Here is a 17,590-nt window from a genome sequence, read left to right as displayed (position 1 = left end):
TATGCCACAAGGTGGCTTGATTGATATGAGGACGAGGGTCTAGTGATGATGCCACGAGGTGGCTTGATATTGCGTTTGGGCCGTAAGGGGCCCCTCTAGGAATCTGTGCACCCCTAGTGAGCGCGGGTGCTCATTGTGATGTGAGATTGAGCCCGAGGGGATGGTGTTGTTCTATGTGATTTTCCAAGGGGCTGGTATTGTTCTATGTGATTGCCCGAGGGGCTGGTATTGTTCTGAAATGTTGCCCGAGAGGCTGGTATTGTTTTGAGATGTTACCCGAGGGGAGAATTTGTTGATACTGTGCCCGAGGGGCGAACCTTTATGTGTTTATTTTTCATAATTGACTGTTAATTACTTGCTTAATTGTTGAAAAAGGCTTTTCAGGAAGTTAAATTTGAGTTAAAGGATTTTTACCTATCTTTCACTGGTTTTACTACTTTTAATGGTTTTACTGCTTCATTATAGCATGATTTGTGCCTTACGTGATTTCCTGCTTTTAGTCCTTATTTATGATTATTACTCACTGAGTTGGAGTACTCACTTTACGCCCTGCACCCTGTGTGCAGGTTCAGGCGTATCTGGTCCTGCTTTCGAGTGTTGATCATTTTCGGCTTAGGCGGATCCAAGGAGTCTCTAGGTAACTGTTGGCGTTCGTAGCCCGGAGCTCTTCATTATCTTACTTCTACATGTTCCTAGTTTTTGTATCAAACTCTGTAGTTATATATATTGGAGTATTCAATTTTGGTTAGATGCTCATGACTAGTGACACCCCGGTATCGGGCTGTGTTGGGTTATTTTCCGCGAATTATGCAATTATTTGTTAACTTTGGATTAACTTATCATGCTTTAGATTTATTTCTTCTGGTTTAACTGTTAATAATTGGATATGGGAAGTGTCGTCTAGCCTTGTCTTCATGAGAGGCGCCATCACGATCGGGTCTGGGTTTAGGATCGTGAAAAGTTGGTATCAGAGCCTAGATTACATAGGTCTCACGAGTCATGAGCAGGTTTAGTAGAGTCTCGCGGATCGGTATAAATACGTCTGTATTTATCCTCGAGAGGCTGCAGAACCTTTAGGAAAAGCTTTATATTCTTGAAATTCTTATCGTGCATCCTTGATTCAGCTTGAAATGTAACTCTTTGAATTCCTTTCACACGTTTGTATGTACGCATGAGCGCTCGGTATCGGATATACATCGATGGCTTGTGATTCCCCGATCGAGGGGCGAGATATGATCTTTGTGCATTGATGTTGGGCCAGTATGGAGGACTCGAGGCCGAATTTTTGCCTATAGCTTGAGCCCTGAGCTGTTGATTTCATGAGCACGTGTTTATGGATCCATATGTTCTGTTGTGTCCCTATTAAGGGAGGTGATGACTGGATAGTTACGTGATGAGTGTGATGTGACTTCGAGATGTATTCATGTGATTTAGGAACAACGAGAAGGATCTGCTAGAGGATAGAAGAACTATTAAGTATTTGATTTTCATCTCTATTTGAGGTATAACACCAAGTTATGGATGTGTGAAGAATCTTTCCATGTTTCCTAGTTAGGAGTGGAGTAAATTTCATGTTGCGGTCTGAGTTCAGACTCAGGAAGTTTAAGTGACTGCGTAATGTTTATGACGATGGAAGGTATACAGAAATGTTAGTTTAAGGCAAAGAAAGTGGGGCTATCTCCTGCGGGTTGTTCTGAAGTTTGCGTAATCCCCTGTGTCATTTATTGGAAGATCTCTGTTACCAGGGAAAAATATGTTTTACAATTTAAATTTGGGTTGCTTAAGAGAGTGGGTTGAACTGTTACGAGAGTGAATGCGAGATTTGCATAAGAGTTAAAGTACTAGATGGTCTGTGTTTCACAAGCTTATGAAGGATTGAGTTTAATCTCACTATGGTATTATGGCAGCAATAGAGTATATGCATTATAAGTTATTAAGTGTGTTTTGATCTATGGCTTCGAGCCAAGTGGGGGAGTCTGCTATTGATTAGTTGATTGCACGGTTATGTGTGCTATATTAGTTCCAGTTTGAGATGTGCGGGTGAATCAGCCATCGGCTTCAGTGCCAGTTACTTCACCAGCACCCGCCCAGCCAGTTAAGGGTGGAGGTCAGTCGGCTAGGGTCGCCCCAGAGGGGGAGGTCGATCAGGTGGTAGTCAGGCCCGTTTCTATGCACTTCCGAGCAGACCCAATGCTATTGCTTCATATGCTATTATTACAGGTATTGTTTCAGTCTTCCACAGAGATGCCTCCGTATTATTTGATATTGGTTCCACCTTTTCATATGTGTCATCATAATTTGCTTGTTATTTGGGTACACCCCATGAGTTTTTTACTTCACCTGTTCATGTATCTACCCTAGTGGGTGATACTGTTGTTGTAGACCGTGTGTACCGGTTGTGTGTGGTGACTATTGGGGATCTGGAGACCCGTGTGGATCTTTTATTATTGTGTATGGTGGATTTCTATGTAATTTTGGGCATAGATTAGCTATCTCCGTGTCGTGCTATTCCAGACTATCATGCTAAGACGGTCACATTGGCTATACCGGGTGTGACTAATTATGTTCCTAGTAGAGTGATCTCATTCTTGAAAGCCTAGTGTATGGTTGGGAAGGGTTGTCTTTAGTATCTAGCCTTTGTGAGGGATGTCGATGCTGAGACTCCCAGTATTGATTCTGTTCCAGTTGTGAGGGATTTTCCTGATGTGTTTCCTGTAGACCTGTCGGGCATGCCACCGGACATGTATATTGATTTTGGTATTGACCTGGTGTCGGGCACTCAGTCCATTTCTATTCCGCCATATCGTATGGCACCAACGAAGTTGAAGGAATTAAAGGACCAGCTTTAGGAATTCCTTGACAAAGGATTCATTCGGCCGGGTGTGTCACCTTGGGGTGCGCAGGTTCTATTTGTGAAGAAGAAGAATGGCACTATGAGGATGTGCATTTATTATAGGCAATTGAACAAGGTAATGATTAAGAACAAGTATCATTTGCCTAGCATTGATGATTTATTCGACCAGCTTCAGGGAGCGAGAGTATTATCCAAGATTGATCTTTGTTCAGGTTATTACCAGTTGAAGATCAGGGACTCGGATATTCATAAGACAACTTTTAAGACCCGATATGTTCATTATGAGTTCTTGGTGATGTCTTTTGGGCTGACCAATGCCCCAGAAGTGTTCATGCATTTGATGAACAGTATGTTCCGACCTTATCTTGATTCATTTGTCATAGTCTTCATTGACTAGTGTCCAACGAGGGTATTCATTTTAGTGGAGCATTTGCGTAGTGTGGAGGAACACGCGGAGCATTTGAGAGTTGTGTTGCAGAGATTGAGAGAGGAGAAACTTTATGCAAAATTCTCCAAGTGTGAGTTTTGGCTCATTTTAGTGGCTTTCTTGGGGCACGTAGTGTCCAACGAGGGTATTCAGGTTGATCCGAAGAAGATAGAGGCGGTTCAGAGTTGGCCAAGACTGTCCTCAGCAGCTCATTTCAGTGGCTTTATTGGGGCACGTAGTGTCCAATGAGGGTATTCAGGTTGATCCGAAGAAGATAGAGGCGGTTCAGAGTTGGCCAAGACTGTCCTCAGCCACAGAGATTTGTAGCTTTCTTGGTTTGGCGGGTTATTATCGTCGGTTTGTTCAGAGATTTTCATCTATTGCAACGTCCTTGACCAAGTTGACTCAGAAGGGTACTTTATTCAGGTGGTTGGACGAGTGCGAGGAGAGCTTTCAGAAGCTCAAGACCGCCTTGACCACAGCTCCAATGTTAGTGTTGTCATCAGCTTCAGGTTCATATACCGTGTATTGTGGTTCTTCGAGAGTTGGTATTGGTTGTGTGTTGATGCAGGAGGGTAGAGTTATTGCTTATGCTTCTCGTCAGTTGAAGCCTCATGAGAAGAACTACCATGTTCATGATTTGGAGTTGGCTGCCATAGTTCACGCATTAAAAAGTTGGAGGCATTACTTGTATGGTGTGTCTTGTGAGGTGTTTACTGATCATCGCAACCTCCAGCATTTGTTCAAATAGAAGGATCTCAATTTGAGGCAGCGGTGGTGGTTGGAGTTGCTTAAAGATAATGATATCACTATATTGTACCATTCAGAGAAGGCCAATGTGGTGGCCGACGCTCTGAGCTGAAAGGCGGTAAGTATGGGGAGTCTGGCATATATTCCAGTTGGGAAGAGACCTCTTGCAGTTGATGTTTAGGCCTTGGTCAGTCAGTTCATGAGGTTAGATATTTCGGAGCCCAGTCGAGTATTGGATTGTATGGTCTCTCGGTCTTTCTTATATGATCGCATCAAAGAGCGCCAGTATGATGATCCGCATTTGCTTGTCCTTAAGGACAGAGTTCAGCATGATGATGCCAGAGATGTGACCACTGGTGATGATGGGGTGTTGAGGATGCAGGGCCAGATTTGTGTGCCCAATGTGGATGGGCTTCGGGAGTTGATTCTGGAGGTGGCCCATAGCTCGCGGTATTCCATTCATCAGGGTGCCGCGAAGATGTATCAGGATTTGAGGCAACACTATTGGTGGCGGAGAATGAAGAAAGACATTGTGGGATTTGTAGCTCAGTGTCTCAATTGTCAGTAGGTGAAATATGAGCATCAGAGACCGGGTGGCTTGCTTCAGTAGATGGATATTCCTGAGTGGAAGTGGGAGAGGATCACTATGGACTTTGTAGTTGGACTTTGAGGAAGTTCGATGCTATTTGGGTGAATGTGGATCGGCTGACGAAGTCCGCGCACTTTATTCTTGTGTGTACTACCTATTCTTCTCAAGCGGTTGGCAGAGATCTATATTCGGGAGATTGTTCGTTTGCATGGTGTCCTAGTTTCCATCATTTCAGATAGGGGCACTTAGTTTACATCGCAGTTTTGGAAGTCTGTGCAACAAGAGTTGGGTTTTCAGGGTGAAGAGCACAGCTTTTCACCCTCAGACGGACTGGCAGTCCGAGTATACTATTCAGATATTGGATGACATGTTGCGTGCTTTTGTCATTGATTTCGGAGGGTCATGGGATCAGTTTCTACCAATTGCAGAGTTTGCTTATAACAATAGCTACCATTCGAGTATCAAATGGCTCTATATGAGGCTTAGTACGAGAAGCGGTGTAGCTCTCCAGTTGGTTGGTTCGAGCCCAGTGAGGCTAGGCTATTGGGGATATACTTGGTGCAGGATGCCTTAGAAAAGGTGAAGGTGATTCAGGAGAGGCTTCGTATAGCGTAGTCAAGGCAAAAGAGCTATGCGGATAGGAAGGTTCGGGATGTGTCCTACATGGTTGGAGAGAAGGGTCTGTTGAAGGTTTCACCCATGAAGGGTGTTACGAGATTTGGGAAGAAAGGGAAATTGAGTCATCGGTTCATGGGCCTTTTGAGGTGCTTCAGAGGATTGGGGAGGTGGCTTATGAGCTTGCTTTGCCACCCAGCTTATCGAGTGTGCATCCGTTATTTCATGTTTCTATGCTCTGGAAGTATATTGGGGATCCGTCTCATGTTTTGAATTTCAGCACGGTTCAGTTGGATGATGATTTGACTTATGATGTGGAGCCAGTAGCTATTTTGGGTCGTCAGGTTTGAAAGTTGAGGTCAAAGGATATAGCTTCAGTGAAAGTGCAGTGTAGAGGTCGGCCCGTGTAGGAGGCTACCTGGGAGACCAAGCGAGAGATGCGGAGCAGATATCCTCACTTATTTGAGGCTTTAGGTATGTTTCTTGACTCGTTCGAGGATGAACGTTTGTTTAAGTTGGGGAGGATGTGATGACCCGACCAATCGTCTCATGAGTTACCGCTCCGTTTTCCCCATTTCTGCTTCTTTATGCTTTGTTTATCCGTGTTATGTGGTATAGGGTCGGTAGGATCGAATTCGAAATGATTTTGGTAAGGTTTGAGACACTTAGTCTCTTTTGAGGAAGCTTAAGTTGGAAAAGTCAACTGGATGTTGACTTACGTGTTAGAGGGCTCGGATGTGAGTTCCGATGGTTCAAATAGCTTTGGGAGGTGATTTGGGACTTAGGAGCGTGATCGGAATGAGTTTTGGAGATTCGGAGTAGATTTAGGCTTGAATTGGCGAAGTTTATATTTTGGCGATTTCCGGTTGGTAGGCGAGATTTTGTTATAGGGGTCGGAATGAAATTCTGAGAGTTGCAGTAGTTCTGTGGTGTCATCTGGGACATGTGTGCAAAATTTTAGGTCATTCGGACGTGGTTTGGTTGGGTTTTTGATCAAAAGCGTAATTCGGAAGATTTTGGAAAGTTAGACTTGAATCCGATGTGTTTTGGTTGATTTGATGTTGTTTGAGGTGTTTTGAAGATTTGAATAAGTTTGAATAAGGTTTTAGGATATGTTGGTACTTTTGGTTGAGGTCCCGGGGGCCTCGGGGTGATTTCGGATGGTTGACCGGGAGTTTGAGAAATTATTGCAGCTGCAGATTTTTTTGCTGCTTCTAGTATTTCCGCACCTGCGGATTGGGGACCACAGGTGCGATGCCGCATATGCGGAAGAGGAGTCTCAGAAGCGGAACGAATTGCAAAAGCGGTTGTAAGACCGCATCTGCGTAGGAGCAGATGCGGAATGTGGATCGCAGATGCGATTGTGGTCGTTAAGTGTAGGACCGCAGAAGCGGTTAGTTGGACGCATATGCGGTATCGCAGAAGCAGTAAATAAGGCTACAGATGCGAAAATGCATGGGTAGAAGGTATAAATTGTGTCCTTCGCGATTTTGAGCTATGTTCACCATTTCTAATTCGGTTTGGGAGCTTTTTGGACGATTTTAAAGAGGGATTTCAAGGGAACTTCATTGAGGTAAGGAATTTGGACCTAAAACGCGTTCCTATGCTATTATTTCACGGATTAGAGCTATGATTAATGGAATTTAAGGGCTAAAATTGGGGAAACTAGGGCTTGGAAACTTAGACCTTTGCTTGAGCATTTGAAGGACCATTTGAGGTCAGATTTCAGAACTTTTGATATGTATGAACTCGTTGGGAGATAAGAAATCTATTGATGTAAAAATAATCGAATTCCAAGACATGGGCCCGGGGGTCGAGTTTTGGTAATTTTGGGTTTTATGTTGTAAATTGATTATTTTCACTTGGGCTTCGTTCCCTTAGCATATTTTGACGTCCTCGTTCTGATTTTGGATAGATTTGACGGGAGTGGCGGCCTATTCGAGGGGCAAAGGCGTCACGAGCTAGAGATTTGACCGGTTCGAGGTGAGTAATGATTGTAAATGATGTTCTGAGGGTATGAAACCCCAGACTTGCTCATCGTTGTGCCATATTGAGGTGACGTGCATGCTTGATGACGAGCGTGGGGTCGTGCACTATTGGGGATTGTGACTTAGTCCATCCTGAATGACTATTTTACCGCGTATTTGACTGAAATCTATTTGTTATCGTCATGATTTGGGCTGAATGCCATATTTGGGCCTTGTGCCAACTATTTGATCCCTTCAGGGATTTTACTGGTATTTCCTCACTATTTTGACTTTATACTTGAACTCAGTCATGTTATATTTTACTGTTTTCACACTCAGCCATGTTTACTCTGTTTTAACACATATATGATCTTTTAAATGATATTTTTGGGCTGAGAATCATGTTTTACTATTGCCCGAGTGGCTTGTGAGGATTTTGACTGAGTAAGGCCGAGGGCCTATGTTGTGAGGAAATATTTGATACTAATTATGAGGCTGAGGGCATAAGATATGTACGCCATGAGGTGGCTTGATCGATATGAGGCCGAGGGCCTAGTGATGATGCCACGAGGTGGCTTAATATTGTGCTTGGGCCGTAAGGGTCCCCTCCAAGAGTCTGTACACCCCCAGTGAGCGCGGGTACCCATTGTAATGTGAGATTGAGCCCGAGGGGCAGGTATTGTTCTATGTGATTGCCCGAGGGGTTGGTATTGTTCTGAGATATTGCCCGAGGGGCTGGTACTGTTCTGAGATGTTTCTCAAGGGGAAGATTTGTTGATACTATGCACGAGAGGCGAACCTTTATGTGTTTATTTTTCATAATTGACTGTCAATTACCTGCTTAATTGTTGAAAAAGGCTTTTCAGGAAGTTAAATTTGAGTTAAAGGATTTTTACCTATCTTTCACTAGTTTTACTATTTTTAATGGTTTTACTGCTTCATTATAGCATGCTTTATGCCTTACGTGATTTCTTGCTTTCAGTCCTTATTTATGATTATTACTCACTGAGTTGGAGTACTCACTTTACTCCATGCACCATGTGTGAAAATTCAGGCGTATCTGGTCTCGCTTCCGAGTGCTAATCATTTCCGGCTCAGGCAGATCCAAGGAGTCTCTAGGTAACTGTTGGCGTTCGCAGCCCGGAGCTCTTCCCTATTTTACTTCTACATGCTCTCAGTTTTTGTATCAAACTCTGTAGTTATATATATTGAAGTATTCTGTTTTGGTTAGATGCTCATGACTAGTGACACCCCGATATCGGGCTGTGGTGGGTTATTTTCCGTGAATTATGTTATTATCTATTAACTTTGGATTATCTTATCATGCTTTAGATTTATTTCTTATGGTTTAACTGTTAATAATTGGATATGGGAAGTGTCGGCTGGCCTTGTCTTCACGAGAGGCGCCATCACGACCGGGTCCGGGTTTAGGGTCGTGACAGCATCTCTCTCGCTTTTAGTAAAATAGAATTCATTGATTCTACCATGTTTGTTGTTAGCATATCATAAAGTTGTCGTGGGAACCACGATCGAGCCCATCTCTCTGGAGGCTCTTTCATTATGTAATTGTATGTTTTCATGTCACACTTTTGAGTTGGGACATTAACTGATTAAAATCTTCACGTTTGAATGACCTTGTAGCACTTTGAAAAAGATTTATTACCGTGGCTTTTGCATGTCTTTGCTTTAAATTTTTCTCAAAGTGATAGACGCAGATACCATGATGAGCTTCAGGATAAACTTTTCTAATCCCATTTGCGATAGATTAGTTTCTATCTGACAAGAAAACTAGTTTACGACGGACTTGAATTGCTTTTCTCATTTCCCCAAAGAACCAAATGTATGCCTCATTATTTTCTGAATCTACTACACCAAAAGATAGAGGAAAGATTTGATTGTTTGCATTCTTTGATACAACAACAAATAGAACACTACGATATTTTGACTTTAAAAACGTTGCATCTACTACAATAACGGGTCTACAGTAGGACAACCAATTATTGATACCGCACGAGCAAAGAACATGTAAGCAAATCTGTACAGTGAAACACAAAAAAACAAATCATAAGGTGTGAAGTTTTTCAAATAGGAACATTTGAAACTTCAGGTTGATAGTTAGTATTGTTTTCCTTACCTATTCTTCTCATCTATTTTTATGCTTGTGTACGTTCCTGGGTTGCTGTGCACCATCATGTATAGGTATGAAGGAAGAATGTGGTAGTTCTCTTCCGGTGTTCCCCTTATGCAAGCAATAGCTTTTTGAATAGCGCGACATGCCTTGTTATAACCAATGTCAATTCCAAATTTCTTTTTCATTTCATTTTCTACAAAGGCTGGTGTAACCTCTATCTTTTTGTCTCGAACATGTTCTATAATTTGTTCACTTATAAAATTTGATGTAGCATGCTTATGATCCGATTTTCTTGTCTCAACCGAGCATTCATGGTTGTTATGATATTTTATCACCCTGAAAAGTGTGGAATTTTTTATTCTGGTAGCACGTACATTCCAACCACATTTCTCCATGATGCATTTCAACTCGTATCTCTTTGAACATGATCTAATAACAGTGAATTCAACTTTCTGGTTTATCTCCAAGCTGCAGAAAAATTTATTCATGTTTTGTTTGTTCTCAAAAATTGATCCTACTCTTACTTCCTCAGGCAATGCATCGTGCCTAAGTATTTTACATGGTGGAAATTCTTTCAGCTTTCTCCTCACTCTTTTTCTTGATTTCTGAGAATCACTAGAAGTTTCAACAATTTCTTCAATTCTATCTGATGTTATCGGTATAAGCTCCATGTTTACTTCATCTTCATTTTTGCTTATCATTGCAGAAGGTAACAAAAAACTTTGTTAGATTGTGTGTTGGTTGTCAATTTGCATTATTAGTTGTCCTTCTTCTTCTTGGTCATCGACAAACTGGTATGAATTTATTGGAGGAGCGAGTAATTGTTGTAGTATTATATATTCTGAAGCAGTTGTAATGTTAGAAGGTTATTGATCGTTGTTTACTTCCATTATTGGTTGTCGTAGTTCATGTTGATAATCAGCAAAAGGTTCTGAATCTATTGCATATGCAAGAGATTGTTTGAATGTTGCAGATTCTGAATGTTGTATTTTTTTTTACGACAAAATGGCAATTCTTGTAGGCTGGATCAGTTGTAAGCAAATGTATACAGGTACTGAGTTCTTCATCTGAAGTTACAAGCATTCCTTTGCTTGTATTTTATTTGATATCAAACCATACCTTTAGTGAATATCTGCTTGAATCAACATTTGTAACTTCACTAATTTTCTTCAGGAAAGTATTGAATGATACTTGCTTATTAAGCAGAACAAGTTTTGTATCATGATCCAAGTATTTGAAATCAAGAGTCCACCTCCCATTGAAAGTAATAACAATGCAAATCGAACTCATCCTGCAGAAGCATGTTTAGTACCAAGTATCAGGTGTCATACCTCCTTTTTCCGCCCCCGCGGGGGTGCGTGGGAGTTTTCTCCAATTAAAGGACAGTCGAAACGGGATTTGTTTATTTGTTTCAGAGTCGCCACCTGGGAAGGCGTCCCAAGTCACCAGTTTTAATCCCTGAATCGAGGAGAATATGACTCTGTTTATTATTCTGCGAACTAGAAATCCTGAGTAAGGAATTCTGTTAATCCGGAAGAAGGTGTTAGGCATTTCCGAATTCCGTGATTCTAGCACGGTCGCTTAACTGTTTTTATTCTTAGCTTAATTATCTCGATTTTACATTTTTTATTGCATGACTTTATTACTGTTGTCGTTTTAGATTGTTTACAAATTAAAGATTTTTTTTTTGAAACGAATCACGCGTACGTATATTCGCCTTATACATTTTTTATAGATATAAAGAATCGTGTCACGCATACGTGTACACAATAAGATTGACCATATTATAGTTTTTATTAAAAAATCATATGTTCGAGATTTAAAATAAAATTAAGAACATCATCACCCTTGTATTTAAACAGTGAACTGCACATCTCGGGTTATATGAAATTATTTTAACATCCTTAGAGAAATCCCTTTTATTAAATATTCGCTCGAAGTTGCGCGAACGCATAATCCGAATTTGCTTTTAAAAATATAATCAGGTTACGCGAACGTATCCCTAATCACGCAGAATATTCGTAATGGTAGTATGGGTTTTCCACAAATTGTTTATTATATCTATACATTTTTATGTGAAAATCATGATAAATTCACATTTAAGGTGCCCTTAAATTCTTTGAAAGGAATTCACAATTTGTTAAATTGTGACCGTTGATTGTATTTTTTCGCGTACGAATTGTATTCCTCCTGACTATTCAAATTTAAAGAAAAGAATAAACATATGATTAACACTATTTTTTAGTAAATACAACATATGTGTACTAAAAATGTGAATAGCGTATGAAACTAAAAAAATCAATTCTTGAAAGGAAATGATATTTTCGAAGAATTCTCATTATTCCATTTGCAACGAATGTTATTTTTACATTCTTAAACTTGTTACACATTATAAATCTAATCTCTTTTTACATTGCTTGTTCCTATTCTGATAGGCTTAATTATTTTTGATTAATTGCTATTGATTGAATTCGAGATATACTTAATCAAACTAATTTTTGTTCTCAATCTATGTGAATTATTGCTAAACACTAACTTTCTCATTGTATAAACCTAAGCCATTTGTTATTAAGAAAGAGAACAAGTCTACCTGTTGACTTAATAAAATGATATTGCATACAACATTATTCGCCATATTTTGACATTGTGAACATAGCGGATTTTACTAATGCATCTTTCAACTATTGATTATAAACATAACCATTGTTATGCCAAAATATATAGCAAATTGCAACCATCATCATCTAGCTTTAAACAACAACTAACTAACTAATAAAATAAACTGATACCGTATTTTTCCTTGATATTTCCATATTATGCTATACCTAACTAACAATACCATAAAGTTTAAATAATGGCCAACTTTCTGCCATGTTCCCTATTTTGACAATTCAAATATAACTAAACTAATGAGATTTCGAAATGGATAACATTATTACAAAGCTTTTATACGAATTTCAAAATAAGACAATTAATTTATAGCCATCGTGTCGAACTCACTACTAGTTAACCAACATAAAACAAAGCTGAAATTTAAACTAATGAACTTAAACGAATAGAAGACAGAATTACAATTCAAGCTTCATTTATTTGTCATGTTGAAGCTCTTCACAACATGAGTTTAAAAGATATGTACCTGGAAATGAAGGTAGAAGGAGTAAATTTTAGCAGTAATAGCAGCAACAAAACACCGGCAGAATATACCAATAACACAGCAAGTCTGAACAAGACCCGTTAACCCAGATGAACAGTGACAGAAACTTGAGAAAAAATTCAGATTTAAACCGAACAATATCCACAAACAAACAACGGACAGATTCTAGAAAAATAATATTTCAGATTTCAGTTTCTTTCCTCTATCTGTTTCAGATTCCTATTTCTGATTTTTTTCTGTTTCTGCTTTTGTATCTGTTTCAGATTGTGTGTGTGTGTGTGAATGTTCTCTTTTCTATTTCTTTTTCTGCTTTCTTCCTCTCTTTCCTTTTCTTTAAAAAAATCTGAGTTCTTTTCTTTTCTTCAAAATCTCAGTCCTTAAAATCTCCGTTTTTCTAATCTGTCCTGCTTCCTGTATTTATACAGGTCTGCCCCTTTCTTTTTAAGTGCTGTCTGGACCCCCCTTTTGTTATCTAAGGCAGATTTTCCCTTAAAATCTGCCACTGAACTGCTTTTTCTTATTCAAACAGCACTGAGGATACCTTTACTTTATTTTCAGCCCCTCCACTTCCTTTGGTTTCCTATTATCCTATTAGATTAACAGCCACTAACATTCCACTTCCAGCACACTAGCACTAACACTGTTTTTTACTATTTCATTCCCAGAAATGTCCTGAAATCCTACTGTTATTACTGCCCATTAATACAAAATCAGAATCTGATACCAAACATATTTTAAAATCTGTTCAAGCAGCTATAACCAATCCTATGATTAACCTCCTAATACAATTGTATTCACCCAACCCTTGTAAGCTTGAATTCAACTCAACATCTCAACAACATTATACTGAATTTCAACATAACAAATTATACTGAACTTCAACTTTGAACTAAAATCAAACAAACACAGGAGCATTGTCAATATATTGACAATGCCCTGAAACTTAATGTTCAGACAATAACATATACACAGCACTTATTTTGACATATTCATATAAACCAAGATGATTTAACTGACGAGTATTAATTAAAATGATTATCTACAACATCTGTCAACAAACAGTCCATAAAAATAGAAACAGATTGTTTCAATCAGTATTATCATAAACGAGAATTCATAATATAACTAATCGACGAACTTAATCGAGTCGATTACTCACATTGTAAATAATCACAACCAACAGAAACAGTTTCATATTTTGATCATATAGACGGTTATGAGATAGTATAACAATAAAAGATGGGAAAATTACACAGACTAATGAAACAAACATAAAATACATGTAGAATACACAAAAGAAATAGAAAGAATACCTCTGAATCTTCAAATTTATTCAGACACAGACTCAACTTGAATTCAGACATTTTTGAGGCTGAACAGACTTTATTCGAAGTATTCTCAGTTGAGAATACCTCGATTAAAGTCTCTTAGACCTCAATCCTTCACTCGAATCGGAAAAATTCCAAGATTGGAAAATTTAGGGTTTCAGATTCTTGGATCTTAAATCCGAACACTTCTGGGCAGATTCGAAGGGAACCAAAGATGACACAAGGGTGAGGGAGGCCTAGGGGTCATTTGGAGTTAGTTTGAGGTAGGTTGGGATAGGGTCAGGTTTCACTCGAATCTTCAAATGAAGATTCGAGCAGTTCCAGTAGGATTCGAGCCATGCAACTAACAGATCCGTGATGAGGGTATCTAGGGGAAGCTGAGGTGTTATTTTGGAGGCCATCGGAGAAGATAAAGTTTTCAGGCCAACCTTCGATTTAAGATTCGAAGAGTTGGGGCCTGATTTGAAGGAAACCAATGCCAGATCCGTGAAGAGGAAGTTGTGAGGAGTCTGGGGTATTAAGGTGGTGACCGGCAGCGTTGTTGCCGCCGGGTTTCAGGCGGTGGGGAATGAGGGCGGCTAGGGTTAGGGGTTTGGTTCGGGGAAGATGATGAATAGTAAGGAAGGGGGGTGCTTAGTTAGGGGGCCGGGGTAGGGGTTTGGACTTTATATAGGGGAAGGGTGGATCAATCTTGACCGTTAGATCAAGCATGATACACGGTCAAGATCCGTTCATTAAACCAAATGATGTCGTTTGGTTTAATGTCAGGGTCGGGCTGAGTCGGGGCAGTGGGTCGGGTAAGGATCACGGGTTAGGGTGATGAGATCTCAGCCGTTGGATGAATTTGATCCAACGGCCATTGATGAAATACGACCAAACGCTGTCGTTTTGGTTCGTTTAAATTGGACCGGACATGGGAGTGTTGGGATTGGGTTGTGGAGGGGATTAATTTGGTTGGGCCTGATTTTGTTTAGAATTTTTGGCCCAGATCCGTTTTACCCATTTAATTTCCACTCTTTTTTTTAATCCAATTTAATTCTTCAATTTATTAAAATCCTAATTAAAATTATAAAAGCAAAAATTATCATTACAAAAATACTGATTACTTTTAACAATTATTAACACATAAACAAAACATTAATCACACAGTGAAACATTTAAAATAGAACCAATGCATATTTTTGTGATTTTATTTTTGAATCAATTATTAAATGCATAATTAAATCATAGATATGCATGAAACATATATTTTTATTTTTATTTTGTTTAATTATAACAAAGCAAACATTTACGGACAACATAAATAATTAACAAACACCACACAAATTCTAAAAATTGCACACTAAAAGAGATTTATTTTATTTATTTTTGATTTATTTTGGAGTTGTTTTCGGGAGGCAAAAAATCACGTGCTCACATTAGGAAAGTGAACAGAAGAATTTAATTATGAAGTTCATAAAAAATGTAACCACATTGAAGCTGAAGTTGAGCAAATGTACTAGAACATTTTCGGCTTGTTTATAGCGAAGTTTTCGGAAAAAAGCTCATGAAGAAGGTGATTAATGCAGGACAAGACTTAAGCATAAACTAAATTTAACTTCAGCATGCAGGAGAAAATTACATAGTGCAGGAGGAAAGTTTTAGGTTGTTTGACCTGAAGTTTTTACAAATGAACTAAATCACTTCAATATCTTCTGCTGAAGTTTTTGAAAAAGCTGTATGACAAAATTAATGAATCCACGACAAAAACTTCAGCTTATTGAGTGTTGAAGTTTTTAGAAATAAACTAAATAACTTCAACATATTCGGCTGAAGTTTTTTGAAAAAGTTGTATGACAAAAAGGACAACAACTTCAACTTATTAAGTGCTGAAATTTTAGCAAATGAACTAAATAAACTTCGGCATGTTTCAGCATGAAATTTTAGTGTGCATTAATTGTATAATATACAGGAGTAAACGTAACAAACACAATTAAAGTAGTAATTATATTGCTTTGGGGGTATGTGTTAGTGTAATAATTACATTGCTATCACATTCATGCACGCTTTTTCATTAGATGTTTAAAATTTCTCTATGCCTTTTCATATACCATGCAGAAGTTTTTTTCGCCTATATAAGTAATCTATGCCTTGTGAGTTTATTCACTCAAAAACATATATTTTAGCAGATAAAATACAAAAAGGAGAAAGATGGATGTTGTCATCAGGCAAATAGTTGACAAAATTAAGCAAGACATCATAGAGGCGTTTGAGTTGAAGCTGGATGAGCTGATAGAGAAGTACGATAGGGAGCTGGAAGAAATCAATAACAAGCTTGATAGGCTTGATATGATGGCCAAATTTGATAGTCTTGGTGATGAAGACTCGTCTATCTGACAGTGACAACGACGATGACGATATGGACGATTAGTTTTTCTTTTTTTGGATAATCATTTTAGTTAAAGGGTGTCACGACCCGGATTTTCCACCCTCGGGAGTCGTGATGGCGCCTAATCATGAAAGCTAGGCAAGCTGAGTGTTATATATATCTTATTGCCCTTTTTCTTAACTTTTGCAATTTTAAATTAACATGCAATTAACAGCGGAATAATAACATTAATAAAAGAAATGCGGAAGACAAAATCTGATAACTTAGCCAAATACGAGTATGAAAAATGCACAATACATCTCTACTTAGAACTGGTGTCACAACATCACGGACCGTCTACGAATACTACAAACAGATGTCTGGAAAGAAAACTACAATCTGTCTCTGAAATAAATGAAAACAGAACATAAAAAATAGATGGGGACACCAAGGTCTGTGGACGTCTGCAGGGCTACCTCGGGTCTTCGCTGGACTGAAGGCAGCAACCACTCTAAGGTCCAAAAGCTCCGGTACCAAGATCTGCACAAAATGCAGAGTGTAGTATCAGCACAACCGACCCCATGTGCTGGTAATTGTTGAGCCTAACCTCGGTGAAGTAGTGACGAGGCTAGGATGAGACTACCAAATAAACATGTGCAGTTAAAGCATATACGACAAATAGTAATAACGGAAACTAGCAATTAAAGATGAGAAGGGGAAACATGATGCGGGGGAATATCAAATACCAATAATAACTCAGGAGAAAAGCATAAAGAACAAATTAAAGCTCGCATCAGAAAGGATAAGGAAACAGTAACAAATCAATATCCACTTTTATCCTTTATTGTTGCGGCGTGCAACCCGATCCAACACATATAACATTGTTGTGGTGTGCAACCCGATCCATATCATATATCACTGTTGCGGCGTGCAACCCGATCCATATCATATATCACTATTACGGCGTGCAACCCGATCCATATCATATATCACTGTTGCGGTGTGCAACTCGACCCTCATGTCCTCCCTTATTACTCCATGTTGCGGCATGCAACCCGATCCCATATAATATTGTTGCGGCGTGCAACCCGATCCCAATATACAATTCAACACCAATCACAAAATAATCCCAGCAAGGGAACAATAAAGAAACAATAATATCCCGGCAAGGGAATCAACAATGAGAATAAACACATCCCCTCAAGGGAACCAACAGTACGAAGTAAATACGTCTCGGTAAGGGAATCAACTATAACCAAACTTGTTCCAACATTTAACTTCACAAAAGAAACCTCAAGTAGAACCAATACTAAACCATAAACGAATACCACGAGAATAATCATAATTCTTACCCAACACCGAGAATCAACAACTTATGCATTTGTAGTACTATTTAAGAACACAATGATTTTAATTTAAGACTCACAG

The sequence above is a fragment of the Nicotiana tabacum genome, chromosome 3 (assembly GCF_000715075.1).
Source record: "Nicotiana tabacum cultivar K326 chromosome 3, ASM71507v2, whole genome shotgun sequence".
NCBI classification, from domain to species: domain Eukaryota; kingdom Viridiplantae; phylum Streptophyta; class Magnoliopsida; order Solanales; family Solanaceae; genus Nicotiana; species Nicotiana tabacum.
Note: the sequence above shows the minus strand (reverse complement) of the source record.